Source organism: Rhinatrema bivittatum, chromosome 1, assembly GCF_901001135.1.
Source record: "Rhinatrema bivittatum chromosome 1, aRhiBiv1.1, whole genome shotgun sequence".
Classification (NCBI taxonomy): Eukaryota; Metazoa; Chordata; class Amphibia; order Gymnophiona; family Rhinatrematidae; genus Rhinatrema; species Rhinatrema bivittatum.
The window spans coordinates 315,178,204-315,198,513 of NC_042615.1; positions in this window are offsets into that span (position 1 = coordinate 315,178,204).

Genomic DNA, 20,310 nt, shown 5'->3' on the forward strand with positions numbered 1-20,310 from the left:
ATGACATTTTCTGAAATACCCTGTGTTTTCCAGGCCCTCTGTCTCTCTCTCTCTCTCTCTCCCTCTCTCTCAGTGGCAGGTCTGAAAGGGCTTGTAACGGTCGGAGGACTGTTCATTGACCACCATTGCGTTGTTGGTCTTCTTGCAGCATGCAGGTCCGGTGGAGGGTCAGTATCTTCATCCTGTTCTGGATAATCCACGCCTTGCCTTCACTCCAGCCTTGTTCCTGCTCCATCCATGCTGGTACCAGCTCACCTCCCACGGTGTGTCTTGGGGCTCCTTCCTGAGTCAGGCCGTGGTTCAAGGGCTCACATTCCTCTCCAGATGGATCACGCTTCTGAGCTCCTGACCGGGCCATAAGCTTGGTCCTGATGAGCGCACTCTGCAACACCTGATCGCTGTCAATTTGGCACTTCCTCATTTAACCTTTTATGGCATTCTGTTCAGTAAATGTTTTTTCTTGAGCATCTTTTCTCTTGTATCAGCAGTTATTCCTCTGAATGAAGGCTCTGTTGAATAAATTACCCCAATTTAATCAAACATACAACAGGGTAGGAGAACCAGGCTGATTGTTGGAGGAAAGGAAGAACCATAAAATGAGTTTTGGGCTCTGGTAATGAAAACTGTGTTTTTTTTTTTTACTTCTTTCAAATGTTTGTTCTGGGACAAAACAATCCAGTCTAACAAACCAAGAAGAATGCAAATGTGGAAAAAATCCACCCCAGATTCCAAAAGGGGGTATCAGCAATATTATCAAAGGTTGGCATGTGACAGTAAGTGCTTTATAGTGGTATGACAGCTGGGATGGGGTTAGGTATGAGGCAGCAAGTCCATGGAAGGAAAAACTTGTTTCTTTTGTCTTTTTTCACATTTTTGATTTGTGGAGAAAGCAGCACAGTGGAATCAATAGAAATGAACAAGGTGTGAAAACCATACTGGGAACATAGCTGAGAGATTAGAATAAAACACAAAATTGTAAAATAAGTAGAGATCAGGATATTTCTTTTTTCAAAAATTTTCACCTCTTTTTTTGGGGAAAGGCAAACATCTTAGTAAAACAAAGAAATAAGGAAAAACAAACACAGAGGCACTAGTCATGTTGAACAGCAGCTGGTGGTAGTGAGCCCCTAGGCCACCATCAAGTTGGCACTCTTTATTTTATGTAAAAGCACAGAATAGGCCTTGGCAGGTGGCAGCCAATTTACCCCAGCCAAAGATCTTCTGCCTATCCAACCACCTTACCCTTGGGTTGAGCTCTCAGATTCTGTCAGCCATCAGGACTTACAGCATAGGTCAAGTTCTGGTCCTGAAGTCAAGGCTGGCTGAGGGTGAAGCATGGTTGATATCTGGTCCAAGGTCAAAGCAGGCTGAGGATAAGGAATGGTCAGTTTCCATTCCAAGCTCAAGGTTAGCTGAGAACAAGGCATGGTCAGATTCCATTCTGAGATCAAGGCAGGCAGAGGACAAGGCATAGTCGGTTTCATTCCACGTTCAAGGTAGATTGATGACAAAGCATGATCAGGTATAACAACACTAAAGCACTCTCACTCATACATATTAATAGGCAGAGAATGTAGATGGAGCAGGAGCACCAAGATCCCCTTGCTGGTATAAAGGTCATTGAAGTTAGGAATGTGCCAGCAAGACTCTCATGGTGGTAATAGGGGCATGGCAGTTATGCATGTGCCAGCAAGACCCCTATGCTGGTAACAACATAAAAACATAAGAAATTTCATACTGGGTCAGTCCAAGGGTCCATCAAGCCCATCATCCTCTTTCCAACAGTGGCCAATCCAGGCTATAATTACCTGGCAATTACCCAAACACTAGGTAGATCCCATGCTACTGATGCTAATAATAGCAGCGGCTATTACCTAAGTCAACTTGATTAATAGCAGTTAATTGACTTCTCCTCCAAGAACTTATCCAACCCTTTTTTAAACTCAGCTACATTAATTATATCCTCTGGCAACAAATTCCAGAGCTTAATTGTCCGTTGAGTGAAAAATAATAATAATTTTCTCTGCTTAATTTTAAAAGTACTACTTGCTAACTTTATGGAGTGTCCTTAGTCCTTCTATTATCTGAAACAGTAAATAACCAGTTCACATTTACCCATTCTAGACTTCTCATGATTTTAAAAACCATTGTCATATCCCCCACCCCCCCACCCCCCAGCCATCTCTTCTCCAAGCTGAACAGCCCTAACCTCTTTAGCCTTTGCTCATAGGGGAACTGTTCCATCCCCTTTATCATTTTGGTTGGCCTTCTCTGTACCTTCTCCAGCGCAACTATATCTTTTTTGAGATGCAGCAATCTGAATTGTACAAAGTACTCAAGGTGTGATCTCAGCATGGAGTGATACAGAAGCATTATGACATTTTCCGTTTTATTTACCATGCCTTTTCTAATAATTCCTAACATTCTGTTTGCTTTTTTGACTGCTGCAGCACACTGAGCTGACAATTTCAATGTATCATCCTCTATGATGCCTAGATCTTTTTCCTGGGTGGTAGCTCCTAATATGGAACCTAACATTATGTAACTTCAGCATAGATTATTTTTCCCTATAATTAAGTATCACCTTGCACTTGTCCACATTAAATTTCATCTACTATTTGGATGCCCAATCTTTCAGTCTTGTAAGATCCTCCTGCAATTTATCACAATCCACTTGTGATTTAACTACTCTGAATAATTTTGTATCATCTGCAAATTTGATTACCTCACTCATTGTATTCCTTTCCAGATCATTTATAAATATTAAACTCTGGAATTTGTTGCCAGAGGATGTGGTTAGTGCAGTTAGTATAGCTGTGTTTAAAAAAGGATTGGATAACTTCTTGGAGAAGAAGTCCATTACCCACTATTAATTAAGTTGATTTAGAAAATAGCTACTGCTAATACTAGCAATGGTAACATGAAATAGACTTAGTTTTTGGGTACTTGCCAGGTTCTTGTGGCCTGGTTTGGTCTCTGTTGGAAACAGGATGCTGGGCTTGATGGACCCTTGGTCTGACCCAGCACGGCAATTTCTTATGTTCTTATGTCTTTTCCCTGAATTAGGATCGCAAGTAAGGTGGGAGTGCAGCTGGCAGTGTCGTACATCAGACTGATTCCTGAACCCCTAAACCTGCTTACAGATCTATAATAGCTGAATAAAATCAAGAAAAAATGTGAAGGCTACATAAGGTTTTCCCATCCCTAACTTTAATATTTCATCAAACTATTTGAATCAAATCTACTGGTGAAATCTGAACATCATCCATAACTATTCAGTCTTCTCTGAAAGTAGTCTTCTGTCTGCAATATAATTTATAGAGAAACATTAGGTACACAAAGCACGTTATCTACCTCCACTTCAGTCAATTTTCATTTCTGGCATTATGCACTTAACTTGTTATAAAAGGAGCAGTCTCTGTATTTCAGCAAAAAAAAAACCCAAAAAAAAACAACTTTTATAATCAGCCCTTTCCATCAAAGGTTTGCAATAGGCTGTAGTTATTCAGAGAGAACATCTCTTTATGCTAGTGTTTATTATATTTGAACAAAATCCTTAAATATAAAATTTAAAGTATACTTATTTGTTCTTTATTCTAAACTTGCACAGAAAGCTGAAGTGCAAACTCTGAGTTCTGAAGATAACATTGTTTCCTCAAGTGCTGTAATTCACTGCCAGAGGTCGACATCTGTCAGGGCCCACATTCCTTTAATATTTACCAAGGATATGAAACACAGTTGTGTAGCCCCCATTCTGGTCAGCTTTTAGGCACAAGGGAGCATAGGTAAGGTCATCATGGATAACACAAGGCCCCATTAGTTCCTGAGGTTCTCGCCTTCATCCGGAGTCCCGCTCCTACGTCCTGCCGGCCCCATCACCCAAGGGCTCAACCCATGGGGAATGAAGGCTGGTATAGCTGAAGGTCTGGTTGAGTCTCCTCCACCTGTATCCACCTCCCAATAACGAGGATCTATAGGAGCCCCTCTCCTATAGGTGGCACCAACTTCGCCTCAGACCAGTGGTCCACCACTCTGTGCAACAATTTCAAGGTACATTCTTTATTTGAATATACAACTTTTCTAGTAGTTAAGAGGGATATTTAGAAATATTTTAACTCTATCCCTCTTTATTGGGATGCTCTTACTCCCCTGGTTCTTTAGTGTCCTTCGAAGATACCTCTCTCTGAATCATGCATTGCTGAGCAATTTTGGCTTTCCTCCTTGTTCTTGTTTAAAAAGCTGCTCTCTCTCCTTTGTAAATGTTAGCCCATGTAGCATGGTTGCACCCTGGTTAAGGTGGAGCCCATCCTTTTGGAAAAAGCTGCCTCTTTCTTCAAAGTTTTGCCCAGGTCCTAACAAAACTAAAGCCCTCTTCTCTGCAGTGTTATTTCATGCATGCATTGAGACTCTGGAGCTCAGCATGCTTCTGGGGCCCTGCAATTGGAACAGGGAACATTTAAAAAAATGCTACTCTGGAGTTTATAGATTTCAACTTTCTACATAAAAGGCTTAATTTGGCTTTCAGAACCTTCTCCCCATATTTTTCTATGTCATTGGTACCCACATGTACTACAACAGTTGGGTCCTCCCCTACATTGTCTTAAATTCTACCTAAGTGATACATGAGGTCCACCAGGCATCCAGTTATCTATGTTACTAAGAATAGAATCACCAACTATGATGGCCATCTTAACCAATTCCTTCTGAGACCCATCCTCAGTGTAAGAGGATATTACATCACCTGGAGAACAAGTCCTAATTACAGGATAACTTCCTACTACACCAAGTTCATGTTGCCCATCTGGGTGATCTTGTTTTTCCAAGGCAGCACAGGGGCTGTCAGAGTGGAAAAGGGACTTGGCCACTATGTCCCTGAAGGTCTCCTCTATATACCTCTCTGTGCCTTAGTTCTTCCAGATCTGCCACTCTAGCCTCGAAATCAGACTTGTTCTCTGAAAGCAAGAGCTCTGGCTCGAGTTATGAACACAGAATTAACCAGAAAAATAGCAATCCTAACTTTATCCAGATAAAATAACATATATAATTTTTTCCACATATATTCAGTGGAAGTTTTATGCCAATAAATTCCACTCAGTATCCATGAAAAGTTATGAACGTAACTTTCTCTGGATATATTTGCTTTTCTTCAACTTAGGGGCGGATTTTAAGAGCCCTGCTCGCGTAAATCCGCCCGGATTTACGCGAGCAGGGCCCTGCGCGCCGGTGCGCCTATGTTCAATAGGCCTACCGGCGCGCGCAGACCCCGGGACTCGCGTAAGTCCCGGGGTTTTCCGAGGGGGGCGTGTCTGGGGTGTGTCGAGGGGGGCGGGCCCGATCCACGCGGCGTTTTCGGGGTGGGACGTAGCGTTTCGGGGGTGGGCCCAGGGGCGTGGTTACGGCCCGGGGCGGTCCAGGGGCATGGCCGCGCCCTCCGGACCCGCCCCCAGGTCGCGTCCCGGCGCGCTAGCGGCCCGCTGGCGCGCGGGGATTTACGTCTCCCTCCGGGAGGCGTAAATCCCCCAACAAAGGTAAGGGGGGGGGGTTTAGACAGGGCCGGGCGGGTGGGTTAGGTAGGGGAAGGGAGGGGAAGGGGAGGGGAGGGCAAAAGAAAGTTCCCTCCGAGGCCGCTCCGATTTCGGTGCGGCCTCGGAGGGAACGGAGGTAGGCTGCGCGGCTCGGCGCACGCCGGCTATACGGAATCGATAGCCTTGCGTGCGCCGATCCCGTATTTTAGCGGATACGCGCGGCTACGCGCGTATCTACTAAAATCCCGCGTACTTTTGTTGGCGCCTGGAGCGCCAACAAAAGTACACGAACGCGCCGTTTTTGTAAATCTACCCCTTACTGAATAATGACTTCATCTATCTTTGTTGAATTTAGTTGTAGCAGTGGCAAGCCTACTTATTCAATACATTCAATTTTTAAGCTGTCAAACTGCACAGTGATCATTTCCTGGCACTTCTTCAGATTTTCATCCTGTATGCTACTTTATTAAATGCTCCTTATTTATAGGAAGACTTAATTTGGTGTTATATTATATGTTATACTATTATCATCATAGTGTACATATCAGTTATACAAATACCTGTACAGAGGCATATAATGGACAGTCTTTACTCCATGGATCGTACAACCCAATCAAGAAACATACAGTCACACACATCAGAGATGTGAATCGTGTCCTCGATCGTCTTAACGCCGGAACCCTCGCCGGAACCCTTGCCGGAACCCTCGCTGAACGACCTCCTGCAGTCTATCTCCTGCCGGCGCCATTTTCCGTACGGAAAACGATTCGCGGCGGGAAATCGCTCCCTGACCCCCGCTGGACCTCCAGGAACTTTTGGCCAGCTTGGGGGGGGCCTCCTGACCCCCACAAGACTTGCCAAAAGTCCAGCGGGGGTCCGGAAGGACCTCCTGCCGTCCAATCGTGTTCGTCTATGGCCGCCGCCATTTTTCGGCGCCATTTTGGAAAATGGCGCCGGCTGAAGACAACAAGATTCAGTATCAGGAGCCCGTTCCGGACCGCTGCCGTTCCGGACCGCCGCTGGACCCCCAGGTTATTTAAGTCATTTGGGGGGGGGGGGTTCGGGAGAGTGGGGGATTTAATTTAAAGGGTCGGGGGTGGGTTTTAGGGGGTTTTAGTGTGCCGGCTCACGATTCTAACGATTTATAACGATAAATCGTTAGAATCTCTATTGTATTGTGTTCCATAACGGTTTAAGACGATATTAAAATTATCGGACAATAATTTTAATCGTCCTAAAATGATTCACATCCCTAACACACATACACACACAAAAAAGTGATTTTGAGTTAACACAGCAAAGCCATGAGAGAGACAATTTAAGGTAGATAGGATACATTTGAAGGGAGAAGTTTTCAATTTATGTATTCTAGAAAAGCTTTTAATTGAGTAGCATCAAATATAATTTTGGGGGGTCTAAAATATTTTAAGGGGAAGTCTGGTTACTTAAGTTAATCAGCATTTTCTTATATAGTGTGTGTGGTAGATATGCAATATTAGCCCCTGTTCTCTATCCAATATCAGCCCCAGTCCAGATTAAGAAATTACAAAATGCACTCTTAATCTAAAGACCAGAATGAAAAATCTGTTACATGAGCAGGAAAAATTGGCTAAACCAGGTCGGTTTTAGATGGGGTTTATTGAGGGAAGAGAAGATTGAGTAAAGTGGGCAGGAATCAACAGTTTACCTAATTGGTGAATCAACAAAAAATTATATTTTTGCCCTAAAAACTAGGGATGTGAATCGTGTCCTCGATCGTCTTAACGATCGATTTCGGCTGGGAGGGGGAGGGAATCGTATTGTTGCCGTTTGGGGGGGTAAAATATCGTGAAAAATCGTGAAAAATCGTGAAAAATCGAAAAATCAAAAAATCGCAAAACCGGCACATTAAAACCCCCTAAAACCCACCCCCGACCCTTTAAATTAAATCCCCCACCCTCCCAAACCCCCCCCAAATGACTTAAATAACCTGCGGGTCCAGCGGCGGTCCGGAACGGCAGCGGTCCGGAACGGGCTCCTGCTCCTGAATCTTGTTGTCTTCAGCCGGCGCCATTTTCCAAAATGGCGCCGAAAAATGGCGGCGGCCATAGACGAACACGATTGGACGGCAGGAGGTCCTTCCGGACCCACGCTGGACTTTTGGCAAGTCTCGTGGGGTCAGGAGGCCCCCCACAAGCTGGCCAAAAGTTCCTGGAGGTCCAGCGGGGGTCAGGGAGCGATTTCCCGCCGCGAATCGTTTTCGTACGGAAAATGGCGCCGGCAGGAGATCGACTGCAGGAGGTCGTTCAGCGAGGGTTCCGGCGCCTCGCTGAACGACCTCCTGCAGTCGATCTCCTGCCGGCGCCATTTTCCGTACGGAAAATTGCGCCGGCCATACGCGTATGGCCGGCGCCATTTTCCGTACGAAAATGATTCGCGGCGGGAAATCGCTCCCTGACCCCCGCTGGACCTCCAGGAACTTTTGGCCAGCTTGTGGGGGGCCTCCTGACCCCCACGAGACTTGCCAAAAGTCCATCGGGGGTCCGGAAGGACCTCCTGCCGTCCAATCGTGTTCGTCTATGGCCGCCGCCATTTTTCGGCGCCATTTTGGAAAATGGCGCCGGCTGAAGACAACAAGATTCAGGAGCAGGAGCCCGTTCCGGACCGCTGCCGTTCCGGACCGCCGCTGGACCCGCAGGTTATTTAAGTCATTTGGGGGGGGTTCGGGAGGGTGGGGGATTTAATTTAAAGGGTCGGGGGTGGGTTTTAGGGGGTTTTAGTGTGCCGGCTCACGATTCTAACGATTTATAACGATAAATCGTTAGAATCTCTATTGTATTGTGTTCCATAACGGTTTAAGACGATATTAAAATTATCGGACGATAATTTTAATCGTCCTAAAACGATTCACATCCCTACTAAAAACAACCTATATATGAACAGCTTTACAGGAGATGGATGGGTGGATAAATGTTGGGAAAGGAAAGAATAGAGAAGTTCAAATTTAGATTTTAAAGGAGATTTAACTGCTCTTCCACTTGTGAAAATTCCCTGTAAATACAAAGTTAAGTCTAGCTTTGAAAAAAAATGTCACAATTAAATGACAGAATCAAGATAAAACCTACAAATAACTAATAAATCATTTTCTTAACGGAAAACTAGTTTTCAGTTTTGGCAAAATCTCTCCATGGTGCAGAAAGGGTTATGTAGAGATAAGAGGTCTGCAGCAATTTACTTTTGTGGTTAGTTTACATTTACTAAGGATGGGCAGTGTTAAAATATTCGTTTTGGTTTATTAATTCATTTCGTAGGCCACAGGCTTTTGTTAGGTTAATTTCAATTTAAAACAAATGTGTTTGTTCTTTTCATTCATTAATTTGTTTACCATTATGTGATTGGAAACCCCCCCCCCCCCCCGAGTCTGACACTATATGCCCTAGTTCCTTTTCCAGAGATGCAGCATTTTGAGCTATCCATCCCCTCCTGCCCTCCTCCCACCTAGGAGAGCCAGAATTGTTTGCTCATGCCCTTTATTACAAACCTTTTTACATTTTAAGATGTGGGTAGAGTCAGTGTGATGCAGATATCAAGAGTCAGAATGTAGATTTTTGTCCCTCCCTGGTAGGGCCTCTCTGCCTCCCCAGTTTCCCTCTTTGGAGGAGGATTCACTTTGTATATGCTGCCAGTTCATTTTGGGTATTTAATTACAATAAGGATATTTTTTTGGCCTGAATCCTTTTGGATCTTGCACTCTTTGACTGAAGACCAGTGAGCCCATTCTCCCCATGAATGTGGCAAGCACTTGTGACAGGCCTGGGTGTGTGGGAGGCACTTGAAGGCCTGTGGAACTCTGCCACAGAAGGGATTGCATTTCAATCTGTTCCTTTGATAAAGGTCAACCTTGCTGTCTGGATTCAGAGTGCAGAGGCTAAAGACAAGTGAGACCATTCTCCCCATCAATGTGGCAAGCACCCGTGACAGCAGAAGTTCAGTCTAGAAAATCTTTGTAGAAGAGAGTATATCTGTTTTGTTGTGAGGATGTTTTTTCACCACCCCTCCCCACTGGGAACTTGGCTGGATCATCAGATTCCCACCTTCAGACTTTTCAACCTGAGAAGTCACCTCTCAGAAGAACTAAAGGAATCAAGTTAGAACATGGAGATCCCATTCAGATCTCCACAAATATGGGATCAGGACACAGGGCTGGGTGTCCGGAAAGACACTGGACTATCATGTAGGAGTTTTGCTATGCTATAAGGGGACCCCTGACTTAGAAATCCTGCTTAAGCCACTGAGAGAGTGCATACTTTAAACCATCATAGGAAGCATGACCAGTTTGCTGAAGGAAATGACACCTACCCAGAGAGAGAAACTCAGACTGTAATAAAGTTAGCTGTAACTGCCCAAGTATTTAAAGATGGACTTTAATTTGATTTTAAACTAATCAGTAACTTATTATTTAACACACAGTTCCTGGTCCTGCCTGTTCTTTCACAGCATCTCTTCCCGGAGATGACACAGCTAAGAACACACACAGAATCACATTTCACTGTCTGGGCCATAGACGAGAATCTCTCCCCCCCCCCCCCCCCCTATAAATCCACCCCAGGGATCAAGTGTCTAGCTTGGGATGGAGTTGGATAGCTAAAGCAGCCCCAAAGATTATAAATTAGATGTGTGCTCTAAGGGAATTACCACTCCTGAAAAGGGGTTACAATTATAGTCAATGGGAGAAGCAAAGCAGGCTATTCTTGGCTTCTAAACTGAGATTTTCTAATCATTTTTAATGAAACTGGTAGATAGACATTATCAGATGGGTGAAGGCATGCCAACACATTAGGACTATATAAAAGTGGCACCAGAAATGGTGTAAAGGGTCCAAGGACTCACAATTGGGCAAAATAGTACCAGCAGTGGCAGGAGTTCTCCAAGACACCATCAGAGGAGCAAAATAGCAGCAAGAGTGTCCAGATTACCCCAAGGCAGCAAAAGTAAAGCAAAGGGTACCAACAACAGTGGCATGACCCCCCCCCCCTCCCCAAGGCTGTATGAGAGGGCAAAGTGGCACTAAGTGTGATAAGATCTCAAGGCACCATGAAAAGGTAACAAAGGACCCCAAGCTATTGCTAGAGGGGGAAAGCAAGTGAAAGAATGGCATGAAGATCCCAAAACATTTTGAGAGGCACAAACAAGTCACACAAAGTATCAAAAGTACTCCAATCTCTAGGTAGGGATAAACCAGAGGAAATCCCTGGATAAGGCCTGATGTCATTCCCATGACATCACATGAAGCTATGATGCAACCAACTAGAGGCACCAAATATTCTTCAGCCACTAACTGTTTAATATCCTGTTTCATAGATTTAGGACATGATTCTTCTTCTGAATCAATTTTTGCAAATACTGCCTCCATTATCTCAGAAGCGGCAATATTGGAGGAACGTGCTCATGCTGCTTGTTTTGTGCTTTGTACTTCTGCTGCCCCTACCCTGCTAATGCCAAGTTTGGATTGCTCTCCCACTTTTTCTCTTTTCTTAAAACAAATAGAAGAGGAAAAGTCAACAGTAGCGCATGATCTCCAAATTTTAACTGCTTCAGGCTCGAGCTGTCAGTGCTCTCTACTCCTTCCATTCAATGGCTAAATAGTATCTTTTGAATCTGGGGGCAGAATTGGTGCCTTTTTCTATCCTTTCTAATGGATCTGCACCAATTCATCTGTCCTGTCAAAGCTACCATTGCCTCCTCTCCCTTTTCCCAATATGATGGAATTAGTTGAAGTATATTTTCAACTGGGGTTTGAATATTACAAATTAATTTGCTTATTGATACTCACTCACAGGACCACTCACTGAATGGAGAACTGTATGTCACACAAACACACACTAGGCATGTGACACAGGAAAAAAATGTTTCATTTTAAAATTTATTTTGTGGGTACTTTAAATCATTTTGTATTTCATTTGTTTTCGTTTGCAATTAAAGTCAATGGGGAAACATTATAGGTAATTTTCAGCCTATAGTGAGCTTCAGAATAGGAGTTTTCTGATCAATTGCCTTAAAACTTGTGGGAAGAAATTAACAGAAGAGAGAAAGAACTTCAAGATGCCTAGAAAGTCTGAGAAGACTGAAAAATGGCTTCAAAATTAGCAGGATTTCACCAAGTCACAGTAAGAGGAACAAAGAAGCAGAGAAAGTGGGAAGAACAAGGTTTCCAAAGAATGGCACCAGCAACAGTTCCATAAAGTCTTCATGGAATCCCATGGGGCAAACTGGAACCGGAAGTGAAATTAGCACATCCTAAGGCAACATGATGATAGACAAAGCAGAAAAAGTGGCAGTAAACTTCCAAGGCAAGCACTGATAAAGGGGTCAAGTAGCAGAGAGAGTGGCTGGAAGGCTCCAAACCACCATAAGAGGTGCAAAGTGCCCCGCCCTCCAAGACTGGTAAGGTGTTAGCTCTGGAGTATGATAGCAAGTCACAGTGGCAAAGGGAACTCTAAGGTATAAGGTCTGGGCATGGAAGCAAAGCTGAGTGGCACAAAGACCCCCAAGGTGCAGAGTGTAAGTTACATTTTCTTGTAGGATGGGTTTTCCAAATGTAAAAGTTATTTCACAATTAGTACATCACAAATGTTTCTCTAATGATTGTGGGCTGGTTTTCCAGGAAAGTAGTGAGAGCTGCTTTATTTAGAGACCATTTCTTATACCACTGATCTGCCCTTGGCCTTTTTCCATTTCATGATTTTCTGGTTTTGAATTAAATCTCTGGCACTACTTTAAGTTTTATCACATTCAGAACTTTTAAATCGTTATGCTTGAGTAACTTTTGTCTTATGCCAGTATGAGGGCTTTTTTGGGCAAAAAAAAATTCCCATATCCTGTACCTGAACTCTGGCGTTGTACTTCCTCATTTATTGGTTTTGCATGAGTTCCCTCTTACTACTTTAAACTTTTTATGGTATTCAGTTCAGTAAATTGTTTATCTTGAGCATCTTTTATGTTCAATATATTTTATTAAGTGATACCAATACAAATAACACAAAGTCACATTCAAATAGTACAGCACCTCTCCAATGCTCCTTACTGTCATGATGGAACCCACTGTCCCAAGACTACTCGATTTTCCTACACCTACCAATGGAGATATGCTCTCGGATCCAGTGGTGTCTTCAGGAAATCTACCTGAGCAAGGGTGAAAGCCTATCCCCACTGAGCTGCATCATCCTCATGATAGAAACAAGTCTTTGAGGGTGGGGAGCTCACTGCCAGGAGCTGATAGCCCAGGGGCAATGGACCAAGGAAGAGGCAAAATGGAACATAAACCACCTGGAAGTTCAAGCAGTCAGACTAGCATGCCTGAAGTTCAGACACAGGCTCCAGGGGCAAGCAATCTGGGTGATGTTGGGCAACATAACAATGGTTTCCTACATCAACTGCCAGGGAGAAACCAAGAGCCATCAGGTGTCTCTGGAAATAGATACCCTTATGGAATGGGCAGAGTTAAACCTACAAGAGATCTCGGCCTCCCAAATCGCAGGAAACTACGTCACAGCAGACTTCCTCAGCAGGGAAAGCCTAGACCCGGGGGAATGGACACTGTCGCCCAAAGGCTTCCAGCTTCTAGTGAATCACTGGGTCCTCCTGGCCATGGACCTACTGGCCACATCTCACAATGCGAAAGTCCCCCGGTTCCTCAGTCACAGATGAGATCAGCACTCCCAAGGGATCGATGCCCTCATCCAGACATGGCCAGATGAGGTCTTACTGTACGCCTTCCCCCATGGCCTCTAATGGGCAAGATCATCTGCAAGATAGAACACCACAGAGGTTTAGTCCTCCTAGTGGCCCAGAGACCCGTGGTATGTAGACATGTGAATGCTTCTCTTGGGGAGTCCTCTCTGCCTCCCCCAACACAGGGACCTTCTCCAGCAAGGCCTGATTCGTCACAAAGATATGTTTCGATTCTCTCTTATGGTCTGGCCCTTGAAAGGATTCACTTGAAGAAGTGTGGATACTCGGCAGCCATGATCGCCACCTTGCTTCACGCATGGAATTTCTCAATGTCACTGGCATACATACAGATCTGGAGAATATTTGACGCCTGGTGTGAGGGCCGTGGGGTGCCCCCAGAAATGGCCAAGATCCCCATGATTCTACAATTTTTATAGGATGGCCTAAAGGATTGTCTCTCAACTCCCTCAAGGTCCAGGTAGCGGCTCTCTCCTGCTTCAGGGCCAAGATGAATGGAAACTGTCTGTTGGCACATCCGACTTGGCCCGTTTCCTAAAAGGGGTTAAAGAACTCCGACCACCCTTAAAGTGGCCAGTCCCCGTATGGAACTTCAATCTAGTATTGGACTTTCTAGCAGGACCTTCATTCAGACCGATGCACAGTCTGTCACTACGCCTATTAACACTAGAGACGGTATTCTTGGTGGCAATATGCTTGGGCCATCACTTATTGCTCGGCCTATCAGGAACCATTCCTTTGATTTATTCCAAGAACAGTACAGCTTCACACTGTCCCCTCCTTCTTACCAAAGGTGATCTCGGAGTTTTACTTGAATCAATCCATCTCCTTACCATCACTGGAGGGACATAAGGACACAGAAGACTCCCACCTTCTTCTCCATCTAAGCATTGGCAGACTCCTAGTGCAGTATCTGGAACACTCGGAATAGGTGCGCAAGACAGATCGCTTGTTTATTCTTCATGGCAGGAACAAACAGGGTGAAGCGGCTTCGCAAGCTACTATAGCTTGCTGGATCAAGGAAGTAATCAAGGCAGCTTACTTAGAGGTAGGAAAGCCTTTACTCCTTCAGGTCAAAGCTCATTCTACTAGGGCCCAGGCAATATCCTGGGCCCAAGCTAAGCTACTGTTGCCCGCCAACATCTGTCGAGTAGTGACATGGTCTTCCCTATACATCTTCTCCAGGTTCTACTGCCCTTTTTCCAATTTTAGCATGTGAAAAATGCCATAATGCATGGTGCAATGCTAATTTAGAAAAGGGGTAGAATTTCTGGCCAAGTGGGCTGTCTTTGCAGTGTAGTATCACACAATTTTAATGCAGCATATAACTGAGAAAGAGAGAAAGAGAGAACCTAGCTATAAGGCTCTCATAGTAGTTAGGTATTTATACCTCTACAGGATGCCTTCCTAGTTACTCAAGGTGAGATTTAGGTATTAGTGTTGGAGTTAGGGGTCACTTTGACATTCAGAGTGAGACTTGAACAGAACAGTACACTCTTGTGAAGATTTGATATCCTTCGGAGTGCGGAAACTCAATCAAAGATGAGATTTGTATAACGTTCTCTCAATCTAGCTTGATGGACTCTCTCTACCTGGGTAACATCAAGCTACGTTGAGAGAACGTTGTACAAATCTCATCTTTGGTTGAGTTTCCTCACTCTGAAGGACATCAAATCTCCATCTTCATAGGTCAGCTATACAGAGTAAAATAGAGGAACATACATACGTTAAGGAGGTGCGGGCTTGTCTCGCGCCGCTGACATTAACATAGGAAAAGCACGGGGAGTGAGCAGGAGGAGGACAGGGGGTGGGGGGGGGGGGGGAAGCAACAACCATTGGCGATGGCAACAATTTTGAATTGCTGCCTTGTCATTGGTTGAGATACCTCGGCGGGAGTCAGCTCCTTGAGGTCTTTCCTCAGTCGGTCCCGGGCAATGGCAGAGGCAGCAGCGATCATTTTCTTTCCCTCCCTCCTTCCCAGTTGCATGTCATGTACCGGTGGGGCTCTTGGTTCTTGGTATGTACTCATTGTCGAAGTGCAGGTGGAAACACGAGCCCAAAGTTGTTAAGTGTCATTATTGTATTGTTAAAGGGGTTTTTTTGGGGGGGAGATCTTGTGTAGTTGGGGGCTGCTACACAAGACAGCCAATGAGCAGGGGGGGCTGATGCTCAGGCCACATGCTTATCCTCCCTGGGAAGAGGCAGGGTAAGAGATAAGAGATGGTATCGCTTAGCCTTACCACTGGGCTGTGGTGGTAGGTGCCTTGGCTGTAGGAGGTGAGGCAGGTTGTGTTTTCTTGATTGCACATTAAGGATTGTCAGGCTCGGGTTCATTTATGGAAATAAACTGCAGCCTTTTGTAAGCCATAACTTTGTCCTGTCTTTTGTGTGTGTGTGGGGGGGAGGGGGGGGGACGGAAAGCGAGGCACGTGTCTTGTCTCCCTTTGTTAATATATTTTGCAAAACTTAGCAACTCTGCTGTTTAGTAAGTTACTGAAATCTTATGAAATTATGTTGAAATCTTGGAAATAGGGTTATTTTTAGATCTGCACCTAGACCCGTAGTCATAATACAGTGCTAGGAGATTTTTTTTATAATGAGAAAAATTACAGAGTGTTGCATGAACATTGCATCCAACACCCCGGCATGGTTTAGCTGATGAAATCTAGAATGAAGGAAAAGGACTGTTGCTTCAGTATTAGGACATAGGTATATGTGGCAAGTGATTGGGTACAGGCCTTGATCAGATACGTGATTGGATCAACTGTATGGTAACAAAAATAAGGATGTGATGAAAGGAAGTGTGTCATCAAAGAATAAAGTATTAATTGATTATATAATCTATAAAAGAGAAATTAGAAGTATATTAGCCCTGGTCTAACGTGGTCAGACAAAGAGACAGAGAAAGAGAAAGAGAGAGGGAGCAACTTGCCATTGCCATGTAGTTTGTTTTATTTTCTTCATTGAATAAAATCCATTAAGATGAAGTGTTGTTTTATTTTAAGTAGAATTTACTTTTATTGCTAAATAAGTTTAGCCACAACCAGTTGCTCGATGGAGATAAGGAATAAATCCAAGGTACTCTGACAGCTGCTATTAAGCTGCTGGGGTCTTTTTTAGATCGTAAATCTGAAGGAAGATTATGAAGTATTTTCCATGTGGAAGTGTGACTCATTTAGTGAAAAAATGTCCCGACAAGAAAAGGCAGGAGGGAGTTGGAACAGAGGTGGCAGCTGAGAATGAAGCTGCTTCAGATGTTGAATCAGAGGTTGAAGCTGAAGGCAGTGAACTTGGGTCAGGGAATAATGAGTCAGGGGCTGATTCTGAAGCAGAAAGTGTAATGGAGGCTAAGAGTACTGAAGGTGCTGCTGTGTCATTTCCAGAATCTGTGGGGGAGGAATTTGTACCACCAGCTGTTGGTAAAAAAAAAAAAGACCTCTGAAGCCAGAAGTGACTCAAGCTACTGAGGTAACTACAACATGACCTAACTTCCTGATAAGGTAGAAAATATAGTATCCCAACCTCCCACTACTGATACAGAGAAAATGATTATACAATTAGAGAAATCAGGAGATCCTGTGAGGAGGCAAGCACATCAGAGTGTAACACCTGGGAAAATGTGGATGGTGTGTTTAAAACTCCTGAACTGCTGCCTTCTTAGACTCACCAAATTGTTATCTCAGGTCTTGCTGTGACTCTCTCAGCTCTACCACAGGGACACAGAGTGAGTTGGACTGTGAAAGTGCTGAGGATGTCACTGATTCCCAGAGCTGTGATCTACCCCCTGGGCAGCACATTGAAGGGGCTTATTCGTTAAAGAGCCTTAAAACCTTTCTCAGTAAAACCAAGGGGAGCATCATGAGGATATAAAAATGACTTTCTGAGATCTGATTTTATTCTCAGCACATTTTGAGCAAGAAATCAATGTCAGAGTTTTGTCAGCAAAAACAATACAGATTTAAAAAAATGATGAGCAAATTTTGTAAAACTTTAAATAGTAACAATGATGGGGATTAGTAAGCAGATAACTTTTCTATTTTCTGTCCTATGCATTATTTTTTTATGCTTTGTGTACGACTTCATTACATTCACATACAATGAGCAGTAAACCGACCTGTTGAACCCTGAACGTTAATGGATGTAGGAGCATTAACAAACGAGCCACTGTTTTTGAACACTTGGTTCAGAAGAAAATAAATATTTCCTTGTTACAAGAAACACATACTGATGAAGAAAATCAGGTAGATTGGTACAAAGATGGAAAAGGAGAAGGGTTTCTCAGTTATGGCTCATATATAACTGCAGAAGTTGCTGTTTTATTCTCTGAGAACTTGAAACCTAAAAGGTACATTTTAAGAGCTGCGCACGGATGCACATGTGCGTGCATTTGCCGGCGGGTGCACATGGATGTGCCGATTTTATAACATGCGCGCATCTGTGCATGCATGTTATAAAATCCGTTTCCCATGCACACATGCACGCACAATTTTATATTGATGCGCACATGTGCGTACAAATGCCGTCTTGCTCGCATAAGTGGGGGATTTTAGTACATGCGCGCGGTAACGCATTCAGGTCTATTTCCCCGTTTCCTCCCAGTTCACCCCAGTAAATGAGCGGACTTCCTAAACCCCCTACCTGACCTCCCTCCATTTTACCCTACTAGCCCTGACCCCTAAAACCCCATTGACTACACTAATTTATTTTATTTTACTACTTACCTGCAGTCCATAGCAGCAGCAAGTTACGCGGTTGTGGGATCCCTGACTTAATGGTGCTGTTCTAGCCTGCCCATGCACCACGTGTGCCCCACCCAGACCCCTCTCCCAGCCCACCCCTTTTTGCAAAAACATTTCCAATGCATGTACCGAGAAATACGTGCATGGCCGCAGGCCTCTTAAAATTCGCATAGCCTGCCGGCGTCCCAGTCATGCGCATATCTCCTGGATTTGCCATGAACAGGGCTTTTAAAATTTGTCCTTTAAGTCAATTGTAGTAGACAAAAGTTATTAAAGGAAGATTACTAAAGGTTCAAGCAAAATTTGCATAATAAATGTCTATGCACCTGTTGGGAAAGAAAGGGGTTTTGTTTTTTCAAAGGTTGAGCACTCATAAAAAAACTGTGTCTAACAATTTTCTTATTCTTAAGGTTGAATTTTACTGTACTACTGATGAAAGTAATGATAGGAATCATTTGGAACTCCACCCTATGTCTGCTAAAGAGCTACTGTCTATAAATGTTAATGATCTTACAGATGTATGGAGGAATTATAATCCAAAGACTAAACAATATGCATAATGTATTTATTTATTTATTTAAAAACCTTTCTATACCGTCACTGTTAGGTACCATCGTAACGGTTTACAATAAGGCACAAATATTAATATTGGAAAAGATTATGAATTCTATCATTATACATGTGCCAAGACTTTACGGTAACAAAGTAGTAATAAAAAAACAAAAAACTCATAATTGGATGTGTTATGCTATGTCCGTTTATTTTGAGCGGGAATAAAAGAGAAACTATGTCATCTTATTCTAGATATTTGAGATTAATGATTAAAATAGGATATGTACCCGTGTTGATTTGGGTAGTGTTTAGGGTGTGCTGCCAATTGCTTTTCTTTTTCCCCAGTGTTCTACTCTCCTTTCCCTTTGTTGTATGCCTGTTTGAATAACCATGTTTTTAAATGTTTTCTGAAGGTTTTGATGTCTCTTTGTAAGCGGATCTCGACGGGCATGGAGTTCCATAGCTTAGGACCTGCTGAACAACATAGCACCAACCACCTATCCTTAGCAAAGCTTTACAGATTTTACATTTTAAGAAATCAATTAAATTAATTGTCTGGCTTTAAAATGGTTCCATCAGGGTTTTCTGACCATAGTATGTTTGTCTTTCTTGTTCATTTACCCTCCATACACTATCAAAGTTGCTACTCGAATTTATGATAGAGGTGTTTAAAATCATGAGAGGTCTAGAATGGGTTAATGTGAATCAGTTATTTACTCTTTCGGATAATAGAAATAGGGGGCACTCCATGATGTTAGCATGTGGCACATTTAAAACTAATTGGAGAAAGTTCTTTTTCACTCAACGCACAATTAAACTCTGGAATTTGTTGCCAGAGGATGTGGTTAGTACAGTTAGTGTAGCTGGGTTTAAAAAGGGATTGGAGATGTTCTTGGAGAAGTCCATTACCTGCTATTAAGTTGATTTAGAAAATAGCTACTGCTATTACTAGCAACAGTAGCATGGAATAGACTTAGTTTTTGGGTACTTGCCAGGTTCTTATGGCCTGGATTGGCTACTGTTGGAAATCGGATGCTGGGCTTGATAGACCCTTGGTCTGACCCAGTATGGCATGTTCTTATGGGATAAGAATTGTTGCTACCTGAGGAGATCTAGAGATATACTGCAGTTTTCTACTCAGAGCTGTATGCAGTGGAGTCTGTAAACACCTCTAAGACTTCGCAGTTCCTTCAGGATCTCCTGAAGATTTCATCAGAAGAGGCAGAGGGACTTGAAGACTGTCTTACCCTTGCTGAGCTATCAGTTGCTATTAAAGAACTAACCATCAATAAAGCACCAGGCATTGATGGACAGCCAGCAGAGTTTTATAAGCACTTTTGGTCAGTCCCGGGACAGTATTTTTTTTATGTGTTTGAGGAAAGCATCATGGAGAAAGAGTTTCCTATAATCAGATTATTGCTAAAGAAAGGACACTTTAGCAACTTTAGGAAATGGAGGCCGGTGTCTCTCGTCTGCTCTGATTATAAAATCTTTTCCAAAGCCCTGGCAAACAAGCTAAAGAAAATTATTTGTTCAGTAGTACAATCTAATCAAACCTATTGCATATCTAACAGATCCATTTTTGATCATTTATTTCTAATGCAAGATTTTGTCACGGTACCCAAACTTTTTAATTTGCACTTTGGTTTTATTTCCTTAGATCAAGAGAAGGCTTTTGATCTAATTAATTATATTTATCTTCTGAAAACTCTGCTTTTGATTTTGGGCCCAGCTTTGTCTCTTGTATCAGATTGTCATATTCAAAC